The sequence below is a fragment of the Rhipicephalus microplus genome, chromosome 2 (assembly GCF_043290135.1).
Source record: "Rhipicephalus microplus isolate Deutch F79 chromosome 2, USDA_Rmic, whole genome shotgun sequence".
NCBI classification, from domain to species: Eukaryota; Metazoa; Arthropoda; class Arachnida; order Ixodida; family Ixodidae; genus Rhipicephalus; species Rhipicephalus microplus.
Window position 1 is genome coordinate 65637950 of NC_134701.1, and position 14387 is coordinate 65652336.

The window sequence follows — 14387 nt, forward strand, 5'->3', positions numbered from 1 at the left end:
ACCCTATCAAAGCCCGGAGTTGTGAAATTAAAAATTTTTCTTCGGCCTTCTTTAAATTCAAATCTTCAAGTACTACTTCGCCCTACGTAGCACTTTTTTCCATGTTTTTACTCACCGGGGAATCCCCTGGGTGACCTTTTTAAAACAATCTGCTGTTATCATCGGGATTCATTCTCGTGCTTCCTACACTTCCAAATTATTTCCTACTTCGTCTACTATATGATTTTGATTTGTAACACATTTTATCTTCAGTGCTTTTAAGTAGCTCCAAATTACTATAGGCGTGGCCTTTTGTCTAAAAATATATATATTTTTCTTTAAATATAATTTCCATATTTGGTTGATTTCCTCCCATAACAGCTTCTCCGTTTCTGCCTATATGTACTGCCATGTTGCCTCCCGAAGCTTCTCGATCACTCCCGGGATTTTTGTTGTTCCACCACCTACATATCTCTCTTTCCTTTCCAGCAAATAGTTTTTTCTCTTGTTCAATCTTCCTCGTAATCACATGTAGCAGCTCACTTTGCTCCCAGTTTTTCCCAGCAGTTTCCCTACTTCGGCTTAAACTCTTGCAGCTATATTTGTTATTTGTGCGTCACTTAAATAGGAGCCGCCAAACTTTGAATTTTTGTTGATATTTTCAGTTTTATATCTTCTTTGTAATGTTATGCGTTTATGATCCCTACTCAAGCTTTTAATCCCTTCCTGGTCTATTATCGTCTCTCAAAGTGTCCTATAAATTCCCCCTGTCATAAGTCAATATTCAATGTTCGATTGATTTCGTCCCACTACCATCGTGATCTGCTGCTCACACCTAGGTCCCTATGTTGCTCGCAGAGTTTTATAAACAACTTGCCATTGGTGTCTGAATATATGCATGTCTAGGTTATGTTTGTGAGCTGTAATGTCCATTAGAAATATTAGTTCGGGTTTATGACCACGTTCTTCAGGATCGGCGCCTATGTAATTCACTGTCTCCAGACTCCAGACGCTTGCCTCTGCAGTTATCGCCTATCCCCAAGCAAGCAACACCTGGATACACTTTCTTTTTACCAACCATGCCCGAATCCTAGAGTTCTTTTAACACGTTTGCTCCAATCTGTTCTATTTGGCTTTGCTATGAATTAGCATTAAAACACTCCCCCTCCTTTGTGATTTGATCCTTTTGCATCCTTTCGAAACATAACTGCCAAACTGCGGTGGCTCTTGCGATTCTCTGAAATGTGTTTCTGTAATGACATAACCACCTCTTTGTTCCTAGTTTGCTTGTTCGTCGATCTCTAACCATTTTGCTTTTTTTTCTGCAGCCATGAACGCGAACGTAACTAGCTGCAACGCGCCTTCTCCCTTCTTTCACCTTTTCTAATTTTTTGCTATACCGACTGTCAAAAAGTCTCTGCATCGTTTTCCTCGTTACTACCTATCCTGTTCATCGAAGGGCCCATGTGCCCACAAAAAAGCTGCAGGGTGTCCTGCAAGTCGCCAACCCTTTTGTTACCAAGCCTCCTATCGAAGTGAATCATATCTCGTGTAAAACTGCCTCGCCTATGAACTTCCCTGTTTATTTTCCACACCTAAAAGCCTTTCTTTCGACTCGCCCACAATATCTTTTTGTTTGCGTCTGCAACCACATTTTGCAAGTTGCCGCGACGCACCGGTACCTCCAGTATCAAGCATACCACTACCTACCCGAGGGAAAACGGCACGCATGTCATCGCCCCTTTCGCTAGTGTGGTCCCTAGGTCTGCAAATTTGTTCAAGACATTGTTTAGACCTCCCGAAACTATCACCAGGTTACATTCATCAGCTTAAGTTGCGAGTACTACGCTCGCTTGCGTCATCACTGATCGCCCCTCCGCGGTGGCCTTTAGTAGCTAAGATACTTGGCTGCTGACATGCAGGTCACGAGGTTGAATCCGGGCTATGGCGGCTGCATTTTCGATGGAAGTGAAAATGCTGCAGGCCCGTGCACTCAGGTTGGGGTGCACGGTAAAGAAGTCCAGGTAGTAAAAATTTGCAGAGCCCTCCACCATGGCGTCTCTCGTATTTATATGGTGCTTTTCGGACGTTAAACCTCACTATCTATATATCCGCGTCATCACTGATCTCAGCCTATGTCCAGGGAACACCCCATTAAAATCCTCTTGTCCCCTCTCACCCTCTTCTTCACTGCATAGGTGCATCTATTCAAGTTCGAGTCACCGGCAGTTGCTACGGGCTTCAACTTTTCTCCTCTAGTTTGGCACCTCGTGGTTACTCGAGCTTGTAACGTCGTTTGGTTTATCCTCTGTGACCTCCACAACAACCATTCGGAAGCTGAGTCTTGTGACCATTGAACCTGCCTTCTTCAATCCTGCTTTAATTCGTTCATTGGTTTATTTTGCCTACCTTTGCTTGCCCCTCTTCAGCGGATCTAAGGCTTTCTGCTCAACATCACATTTTAATGCGAAGCAATTCTTAGCAAGTTTCAGTGACATTGAGCGTATCTATCTATCTATCTATCTATCTATCTATCTATCTATCTATCTATCTATCTATCTATCTATCTATCTATCTATCTATCTATCTATCTATCTATCTATCTATCTATCTATCTATCTATCTATCTATCTATCTATCTATCTATCTATCTATCTATCTATCTATCTATCTATCTATCTATCTATCTATCTATCTATCTATCTATCTATATATCTATTTATCTAGCCGCCTAACACATTTAGATCTCCTGGACGTTTTGTTAATGGTATCAATACCAAACTTGGCATGGCATAACCTGACTGTAAAACGAGCATATTTGACTACTCATAACAAGACTATCGTGACATGTATGTCAGTAATGTCATGATTTATAATTGAAAATCTTGCTGCTCTTGCGGTGGTTTCGTTCACGTGACATGTTGCAAAATTGGCATGGTATGACATGACTGCACGGCAAACACAAGTGACAGACCCTAACGTGGAAATCATGACATGTCTGTTTTGTAAGTTTTTCCCGGTATTTGAGACGCAATTTAGTAATCATCCAGTGCAAGAAAACTGGTTGCTTTTCAAGAGCAAAGTGTTAGAGCTAATTGAGAAGTATATTACGGTATGTAGTTTCCGTGCTAACAAAAACAAACCATGGTTCAACAAATCACTGAAGCGACTAAAAAATAAGAAAAAAAGATATTTCCGAGCTGCTAAACAGAGCAACAACCCACTTTTGGGGGATAACTACTCAGCGGAAACCGAATACCTCACGGCAATACAAAACGCTAAGTACAAGTTTTTTTCACAATGGCCTTTCTTGTATGCTAACACAAAATCCTAAGCAATTTTGGCGGGTGATTAACCCAGAACAGAAACACACGATAACACTAGCTAATGAAAACAATGATATTATAAGTAACGCAGAATGTGCGGACGTATTTAACACCGCCTTCGCAAGTGTATTTACTAATGATCATGCCAAGCCTCCGATTGTACTAAGATCTCGGTTTATTACCAGCGAACTACCAATGCCTGACATTGTATTTTCCATTGATGGCATAATATCTTGCATAGAACGTCTCAAGTTAACATCATCAGCTGGTTTTAACGAAATTATTTCGAAGTTTTACTTAATACTAAGAACATTTCCGCTGCTTTCTTGTGTCTTTTGTTTTCTCAATCTCTTTCAACAGGTCACTTACTCGATGACTGGAAAGTGGGAAAGGTCGTTCTCATCCATAAATCTGGCAGTAAGCAGTCACCATTAAATTATCGTCCAATATCGTTAACAAGTATACCATGCAAATTCATCGAACATGTCATTTATTCACAAATCATAACCTTTCTTGACTTAAATGATTTTTTAATCCTTCACAGCATGGTTTTCGCAAAGCTCCATCCTGTGAAACTCAGCTAGCTAACTTCCTTCATGATTTACACTTAGAGTGTAACCAGCAAACTGATGCCATCTTTTTAGATTTCGCTACAGCGTTCAATAAAATGTCTCATCAGCTCTTTTTTTTTTTTAAACTTTCTAGCTTAAACATTAACCCTAACGTTCCTAATTGGGTTGCAGCATTTCTGAGGAATCGCTCCCAATCAGTTTTTGTTATTGAGTGTGTTTCTAACCCTCTTCCAGTTACGTCCGGTGTTCCCCAAGGTTCGGTGTTAGGTCCTCTACTGTTCCTAATATACATTAACGACTTACCTTTGCACGTTTCATGTCACATTCGCATGTTCGGCGATGATTGCGTCATTTATCGTAATATTACTAATCCATCTGAGCAGCAAGCACTTCAACATGATCTTAACTCTATTCAAGCATGGTATGACCATTGGCTCATGACATTTAACCCAACTAAATGCAAATCATTATCTTTCTCACGTCGTCAAAACCCTTTAACTTTTCCTTACACACTCGGTAATGTTGACTTGGACAGAGCCGAATCTTATAAGTATCTAGGTGTAACATTGTCATATGATCTAACGTGGGGTGTGCATGTCACTAACATAATAGCGGGTGCTAACAAATCACTTGAATTTCTGAAACGTCATTTACGCCACGCTCCCAAACACCTGAAACTTCTAGCCTACAAATCTATTATCAGGCCAAAGCTTGAGTATGCGGCTGCCATTTGGAGCCCGCCTCAGGCTTACTTAACAAATTCACTTGAGGCACTGCAGAACCGCGCGGTACGATTTATTCATTCATCATATTCCTATCATGTCAGTGTGTCATCATTGAAAGAAGAATTATCTGTATTGACTCTTGCACTTCGTCGTCGCATTGCCACCCTAGCTCTGTTCCATAAGTCCTATTACAGCTCACGTGACCGACCGGACTATATCACCTTTCCAGCCCGCATATCTCATCGCACCGGTCATGCCCTACAAGTCACCCGTCCACGCAGCCACACCAAGACATTTTCTGCCTCCTTCTTTCCACGGGCATCATCTGAATGGAACGACCTTTCCCACAGTCCTGCCGCCATTACCTGCCCGAGTTTATTTTTACAAAATGTAACACATTGTCTGTCTCGCAAATAAAATACATGGTTAGCATTTTTTTTGTATAATTTCTCTACATCCCTCCCTTATGTAACACCCCCTAGTGGGGTCTTTAAGGTAATAAAATAAAATGAAATGAAATGTAAGTCATGATTCATAACTATGCGCCGTGCTCATGGTACGCTCGCCGTCGTTTCGCTAGCTTCACATATTCCGAATGTGGTGTTACGGGACGTGAGTGGATGACGAAGGTATGTGACTGGTGCGAACATGTTAATCATGATCTGCGTGTCATGCAAAAACATGATTACATGCCACGCTCATGATGTGCTCGCGGGCGCTTCGCTAGCTTCACATACACCAAATTTGGTATTAAGGGACGTGAATGGATGACGAATGTATATGACTTGTGCAAACATGATAGTCATGAAACGCATGTGATGTAACATGACTACAGCCACACTCATGATGCGCTCGCGGTAGTTTCGCTAGCTTCACAAACACCGAATTCGGTATTACGCGACGTGAATGAATGACGAAGGTATGTACAGTCGCAAACATGATAATCGTGAGATACGTGTCATGTAACAACATGATTACCTGCCACACTTATGATGCGCTCGCGACCGTTTCGCTAGCTTCACATGTACCACGTTCGGTATTACGTGACGAGAATGGATGGGGAAGGTATGTGACTGGTGCAAAAATAGTAAATATGAGATGCGTGTCATGTAAGAACATTACTACGTGCCACACTCAAGGCGCCAAAACACTTAGACGTGATGCGCGCCGGCGTTCGTTTAGTCGTGTCACGCTGGCGATGCCACGCCAGGCACCGATCTGCCGGTCCTATACTTGCAGGCGCACGCTAGGGTGCGTCTCTGTGACGCATGCACGTTTGAGCGCGCCCGGCATCCTTCCATCCCGAAGCTAAGTAGAAGCGGTGCTATCAAGGTAACGTCGTCGGCGCGAAATGCAGCATGTCGTATTTCGACACGGTTGCCGCCGGGCCTCGCTGACAGACGCCGGTCGCGCCTAGTGTCAGACAATAAAGTGCTCGCGTTCTGCTAGCGTAGAGTCGCTGCGCCCAGCATGGGGGCGCGTTAACGTTACGTGCACTCGTGGGCATTTCGCTAACTTCACATATACCAAGTTTTGTATTACGGGACGTGAATGGACGACAAATGTATGGGACAGGTCCAAACATAATAATCATGATATTCGTGTCGTGCGAAACCTTACTACATGCTACGCTCATAGTGTGCTCGCGGCCGTTTCGCTAGCTGCAGATATACCAACTTGGATATCAGGTTACAGGAATAGACGAGGAAGGTGAACGACACGTCTAAACGTGATAATCATGATACAAATGTGACGTACGGCATTATTTACTTCCGCTTCGTATTTTTGTGCAGATTTTAAAGTTGCATATCAAGCTTCCTCACTCGTACTTCGCAGATTAGCGATTCCCACTGTACGTGGGATCTGCCAATCTTTTTCGCGACCTCACATTGTCTAAAATTGGAGTGAGCTTCAAACGCAATACCCTTCATTTTCTCACCAACTACGCATCCTGAACATTTAAAGTTTTTTTTTCACCATGGCTACACAGTTCCCCGATATATACGTGTAGCGACATTGTGCACTAATTAATATTTACAGGAGTCGGCATACGACAACCCCTGGCTTAATTCAAAAAAAAAAAAGAAACTACACCCTGCTTTAAAACCTCACGGGGTCGATGCACGTGCATTCCAGCCGCGTGGTAGCAGAAAAAATACAAAAATTGCTAATCGGCTGGCCGTCTAACAATTGTAAATTGCGATAGGTGCAATAAAAGTTTCCACTACTACCTTATCAAACAGTACAAGCCAACTCGAAGTATGCAAAAGCTTTTACCTGAGAAGCTGTCCTGGAATGCTCGGAAACTCGTCCATCTAGCTCGCAGGCACCTCGCAATCTCGAATATACGAAGAAGGAAATCCAAAATCACTACCTGCAGAACCACTACTACCTCAACTGCATATCAACCCATTAAGCCACCACCACTGTTTAAGTCCCAATGTTGTAGCGCCCTTTACAAAACTGCGGCTAGTGCATGTACTAAAGCTCAACTTTATCAGGTCGTGCTCTCCTCTACAACAGCAGAAATTGTTCACTCCTAAAATATTTTCACACCGTGGTTTTTGTTTTTTGTTGTGCAGGTTTTCAGTTGCGGTTTGGATTTTGTGAGGATGCCAAGTAGGTCAGCCTATGGAGCTTCACTCCTAAAAACCGGCATTGACAGCGTCGACCAACTGAACGCATAGAAGAGATATCACGGTCTAAGCAAGAATCAAACCTCAACATTCTGCGTGGCAAGAAATTATTCTACTGCACTGCTGCACCAGGTCTCAGAACTGCCGTACGTGTAGACCGTAATGAACGTGAAACATCAACTGACGTTGCAGTGCTGGCTATCTAGTCCTACGAGCCGCGCCTACATACTTCTATTACGCAGCCAATCACACCTGGTTAAAGAAAATTGTAATGGAATGCCATTCCCTGTAGCTCCTTTGTCTAGCAGTGTCTAGGGCCGCTTCCCTCGCGAGCACCAGCCCTTCATGTCAGCTTACTGCTTCTGGGGTTGAAAATACCCATGTTGCTATTTACATGGTTACGTAACAGCAAACATGCGACTGTTTAACATATATCGGTGGGTACAATACTCGTGAAAATCTTTAGGGTCATTTGGTTTCGTTACGCGTAATAACATATTGCAACGTGGTCACCTTCCCTTCACATGCTGTGGGTGGGTGTAAAAATATTTATTCATAAAAGCACTGAGAGTTGCAGTACAGATGCACCTTGGTAGTCTCTTTATTCCAGAACTCCAGTGGAGGTCATCGCTGATCGGGCGTGGGCCACCAAGGAGCGCTGAGCATCCTGGGTGGAGCAGCCAAGCAGGAACTCCTTCCAAGCTTCTCTTGTGGCCAGGGGGAAGGGGGATGAAAATGGAAGAGGTACGATCGGGCATACGGTGATCATGTGGTAGGTGTCAGCCAGCACCCCACAATGTGTACAGTAGCCGTATATATCTGGCATGAAATGCCGGGCGGCTGCAGGACACAAAAGGTGTTCGTCTGCATGCGTCCGAGAAGTCGCTCATCCGCTGTAGAGACACCGTGACTGTTCTGGGTAAAGACGGCATGAGGTTCAATAGTAATCGAGGATTTCGTGGTGCTACGTAAAAGCTGAAGTGCCTGGGGGAGACGTGGGGTGGAAAGAGGTAATGGCCCAGAAAAGAAAAACGCAGGCAGTGGCTTGAGCCACTTCATTAACGGGGAGACTCGTGTGGCCAGGAGACCATACTATGCGGATGGAGTGAGGTACACAGGGCCAAGAGGCTGCCTGAAGAAGGTTGGCGGAGGAGCTATGGTACTCAAGCGCCACGTTAGACCTAGCCAGCTGGCCATGCCGGAAAAGAAGTGAGCCGCGAGCCACGTGATGCGCCAGCCATGAAGAAATCACTACAGCTGAGGCTTGGCTGGACGCTGCAGCGACGACTCCTGCTACGCCTGCGTCCCGAATAAAAGCTGTGATTTAGGCACGGGCTCGTCGCCGCCGTATCGTGTCACGTTCCCCTACTCATGGTGACCCCGAATCAACAGACAAGCGACCGGCACTGCACCACTGCCTCTCAGATTCACGGCCATGTTCCAGCCAGCCCACGCCTTGCAGCCTACTTTGACCCGACTATACCACCGTCCCACACCATTGACATCGGGTCATGGTTCCAAGAGTTCAAGGCTACCTTGGAGCTCAACAGCATCTGGCTCCAAGAATTAATGTGTGAGGTCCTGGAGTATGTTTTTCTAGCCGACCTCAAACAACGCCTCACCTATTTTTCTTGATGCTCCTGCCCATATGACGGACTACGGGGCGCCATCCCACGGTTTTGCGGCTTCGAACACCGCATTTGACAAGAAACCGACCATATGGAGGGTGCATCTTCTGCGCTGTTCAAGCCTTTCTCGTGGTTCCCCTCGAACTCATCTCGTCCAGCGCTATGCCACAACAACGAAGTAGGTGACCGTCGTACGGCAACCGACTCCGTTGACGTATAGCAGCGCACGTCGCCCGAAGATTGGACTTTGGTTGACCAGTCGGCACCTGTGGACACGTTGGTAAATACGACTACCTCAGCGCCTACTGACGCAGTGTGCGAAATCCAAACCGGTGCTACCTATCACCTGTTCGCTGACCCTATGCGTGGCAGCGTATTGGAACCAGGTGCCATCGTTCATGCCAGCAGTATGGCAACGACTGCAGATGACGCTCCAATACTGCCTACGGTGAAGCTACGCAAGCATATGGTCAGCATGCAGTCTCGCACCCAAGTTCTCCTGTGCCGGCGGAGCAAGTCCCGTAGCCATATACGCGCTATCTCATACTCTGGCGCAGTCCAAGTCTCCTGTGGATGCTGACTAGCTGCCGAACATCTCTGGGGACCGCGCCGAATGCCTTGAAATCGATCAGCACTCCGCACAGGACAGTCAACGACGAAGTCGTTATCATCAGTGCTGCGCGGGTCGGTGTGACAGAGATGTGCCAGCGTCGACGTAATCCATGTGCACCACGATCTAGCGCCACCAGCCCATCTCTGTTAAACGCACTTCCCTGCTCCCTCTTTTACAGTGATCCAGTGACCTCCGCCCGGCGTGTTTATGCCCGTACGCCACGCAGACAGAGTCAACATCACGCCAATGTTTATGCCTGTGACGATTTCGCATGACTTATGGCGCCTACCAGCACAATCCGTCATTGAGCTCCGCATTGCCCTCACTAAGCCGTCTTCTTGGTGGTGACCGCTGTTGTCGTCAATGCCCGTTGCCACAAGTGCCTCGAAGCGTTGCATCACTGCTGCCCACAACATATTTTCGGTGTGCTCCTCGCCCGCTCCATGGTTCTTAGTGTCGCCCACCAGAACTGTAAGAGACCCAAAGTTTTTCCCGACGACGACTCGGACTTCCCCACAAATAATCCACGGACTGTCGCTCATGTCCATAGTATTTGTCTCTTTTGCTTTTCCTTTTGTACATATGCTCTAAATCGCGCAAAGCGCTAGGGGTGAAGCCTATTTAGTGCCAGGCTAGATTTCGCCAGCTGGCCCTGCCGAAAAAGAAGCGAGCCGCATGGCACGTGAATGCGCGAGCAACGGGAAAATCACTCCAGGCCTGGCTAGACGCTGCACGGGCGACTGCGTCTATGCCTGCGTCTCGAATGAAACCTATGACCTCGGCACAGGCCCGTCGCCGCCATCTCGTCTTACGTTCCTCTGCAGTACCATGCAGTTATCGGGATTAGGTGATGTGCGAGTCTGTGATGATCACTCTTGCTGAGCAGTGGTAGGTGGCCAAGGCGATGACTACCTCTTCAGCCTGAATCGAATCAGTTGAGTGGAAAGAGATGTCATCAAAGCAGTGACCCTCGGATATCACTGCGGCCGTAAAATGTCCCAAGGAGGTTGGGCCTGAGATATCTACATATAAGATGCCAGGAGCGTTGTAATAACGAGTGTGGAGAAATTGAGTTCGGGCTAGGCATTTGAATGTGTCTTGACTGGGATACAAGTTGCGAGGAAGAGGCTAAACCCAAAGATTTTGATGCAATAGCTTGGGAACAAAGAAATCAGGTGGTGGAGTAGAGGTTGGCTTGAATGATAGCCTGTCTTGAAGGTGGCGTCCAGGAACCGTCTGGGACAGGTGGTTCCTCTTATTGGTGCGAAGACTTCCGCACAAATCAGCATACGAGTTGTGCATTACTAAGGCCACAAAACGGCGATTGAAAGTAGCACTGGCAAGGTTTGTGTTTGCTTACAAAACGATCGGAGCAGTGCGTCCAAATGGTTCTCCTGGTGGTGACACAAGCGAAGATATGGGGTAGCGCAGAGGACTCGGCTGGTTATAAGCACGTGAGCCAAGCGATGCGAGTGCCAACCGCGAAGCCGCCACGTTTGGTGGAGACCCACTGCATCATACAGCTAGCCTCCTCACTATGGTGCCAGACGCGCAATTATCGAGCCAGGGTTCATAGTAGAACAGATGTTGAGGCCCAATACTCGGAGTTCTGTGACAACCAGTCTAGGTCCAGATGGCAGAAATATCTGACGTGGCAGTAGAGATGAGATTGAAAGAAATGATTTGGCAGAGGAACACTCCCGGCCGCATAATGAGGCGCAAGTGACCACAATAAGTGCCGTGCTCTGTATGTGGTCTTTCATTTCTGCCGGTCAGCCCGAGTCGATCCAGATGGTGATGTCAATGCGTATCGAGAGTATTTTATACCTTTGACCTTGGCAAGAAGTGCATGAAGTTGTATCATAGCCAGATTGAAAAGAATAAGTGATAGGACTCCTCCCTGGCGTACCCCAGTAAACTTCATTTCCAGTTTCGATAAACAATGAGTGATAGAACCACTCCCCAGTGAACCCCAGGTGCCAACTTGAGTATACTGGCCATGTTCGGCACAGTCCTTGCGAATGAAAGCTGTGTGATCTGAAAGGCATGACCCAGTATACTGGAAAGCTTTCGAGCCACAGTTTGTGCTGTCAAGTTGGTAAAGATGATGCTAAGTTTTACATTGTCGGAAGCATCCTGTAGATTAAGGGCTAAGATGGCTGTGTCACACTGGCGCATCGTTTGTACAGGAGTGACGTAACGGCGTCTGACGTAGACGTGCCACATCGCTGGTTTAATGAGAGGATGACTTCAGGAGGAAGCTACCTGCCGAAGTAGAGCGGTGGCCGTGGCGTGCAGCTGGCCAGAAGTACACGAACGTTCTAGGCGCTTCGCACCACGAGGCATCCGCTCGTCATAATTTTTCCAGCTGTTTGGCTGCCACTAGCACTACGCTACAAGGGCTTCCCACCAAGCGTGTTACGTGATAGAAAATGAGTGGAAAAAATATAAGAAAAACATATACGAACACAATATACATGCGCGATAGCTCGTGTAATGTCCACTTCAAAGGCTCAATGTCGTCATGGTGGAAGACGTACGAAGGAGCCAATAGTGCTGGTGTGTGGCGCTTGGAACCACGCAGCAGGCGATGACCCCGATGGTTTCTCGTCGCTAGCAGGATCGACCAAAGCAAACATGTACGTTGAAGATTGTGGTGCGGAAATTCGTACGAACGCCACGGTCGATGCTGCTGCAAGCGACGCGTGTTGCAGATGCTTGACTGCCGACAAACAGTGAAGCTCGCGACAGCGGAATGCATGTTCTGGACAGAACACTGGTCGTGTACTGCGTATGGAAGTGATGCGGCTCTGCTGTCATCACAAGAAGGCGGGGGTAATGCGGAATAGCTGTCCGTGATCTCGGCTTGTACTTACTTTGTGCAATGGTGATAAGGCGCCTGACTTGGCTATTGAGACAGGTGAGAGGAAATACTCGCAGGCAGGTCTGAAAAACCCTGGCTGCCCCTTAAGGTGTAGGAAGAGAACTCACGGTTGAACTGATAGCCTACGAGCGTTTCAACAGCTAGAACCACTGTATCGGGAAAAATGATGGCATCAGGCGTGACAGCGGGCTCTGACTCCATGGTAGGCAATGTGTCACAGGCTTCCACGCGTGTTGGGGCAGGCGTGGGCTCTGCAGTCAGATGACATGTCGTGGCTGGGGTCATCAAGAAACTTAAGACAGGCAGTGAAGCTGAGCAGGTTTCCGCAGTGAATCCAACAGTGGACGAAGAAATGGTTACCGTCAAATCTGTGATTGAGAGAGTCGCATATCCGGCACGCTGGAGGAAACAGCCATTGACTAGAGGGCTACGGGTCTTTGGAACGACAGGTAGATTGGCACGAAATGTTGGTCTTTGTAACTTGTTTGGTCAGTTTGTGTCGGCAGGGGATCGGTGTGAACTAGCTGTGGGGTGGGAGGCGTCCTGGATGGTGATGAGCCAGGTGCAGTTTTCCAGTTTTGAGAGAAGTAACACGTTTGATGCGACAAAATGTGAGCACGGCATCTCGCACTTTATCGCATGGCGTCTCGCAGTTCGTCGGCATCTCACAAGTTCATTGTGTCACCCAAAGTCGGGTGACAGCCCAGGTCTGAGCCGGCTGAACCATCTCAGCTGTGATGTGTTTTACGGTAATGGTAGACATGTGGCACAGAACGGTATTTTCGTGGTGACTGATGTGGTCCTCCATGGTAAGATTTGGTCTGTCGAAGGAAGGTTTTGAAGTGCCCCCTGAGCTGGAGGAGCAGCCGGCGCCATGCTCCAGGGAGTGGTATGAATACGCGGTGTGGGCGTAGCAGTACCGTTAAGTTTACGGGTGGCGGGTTCAACCAATAGGGTAGCAGAGGAAGGTCTGACCGATTTCTGCTGTTGCAGTTCGAGAGCAGCCATCTACTCAGTGAGAGCGCCGATTTGCCGCTGAAGAAAAGCGTTGCTTTCGTAGAGCGGAGAGCTCTACAGAAGAAGAGAGAGGGGAGGAAAGGAGAGGTATAGGAGCATTCATCCCTGCCGGCTGCTTACCTGAGGTGCACCCACGACAAGTGGCGGGTAGCGCATTGAGGTGGCTGGCGCTGGGGTTGGCGGTTCAATAAAGGGTGAGTTATTTTTGGCTATGGTAGACTCCTGCGGGCCTGTTGATGAGGGTGCAGTACGCTTTGGGGTCGATTGTGGCTTAACTTTCTGATACTTCTCTGGGCATCCCCAAGAACTGGTTTTGTGCGGGCAAAGCAGAGGAGAAATGTCCGGTTGCATTCATGTTGAGGTAAGCCTTGAGGAGTCACTTGGACTTGAGTACCACAGCGCGTACAATGATCGGGATTAGGTCACTTGCAAGCTGAGGGTCGATGACCACGTTTTACAGAGAAAGCAGGTTGGGATAATCTTATACGGGTGCACGTAGGCCACGAAACTTTGGTAGAAGATGAAGTGGGGAAGCTTCATACGTATGATCTATATGATCATACGTATGATCTCCGTATTATCCGTATGATCTATATGATCATACGGAGAATGTGTATGAAATTCAACAATGACAAACGAACTTTGCATCTACTGTATGGAAATGCCTATGTGCCATAACTAAAGCATGGTGTTCAACAAAAAGAAGATATGGGTGGAATTGAAGGAACCCATGAGTATGCGTCTTTTGCGGAAACCATACTACAGCAAAAATACTTGTTTTTAGTCCACAAGCCTGTCTATAAATTATGCACATTTATTCAAATATTTCTCAACATTACATCATAAAAAATCATCTTCAGATAATGAACAATGTACAGTGGTGCAGAAATAACAATACCATAAAGAGTGTTAAAATCTGGCTGAGCCGGCACACTGTGGGATATGATGTAATTCAAAGAAGCCAGCTGCATACATACAACACCTTGTTTGTATTTGAGGCAAATAAA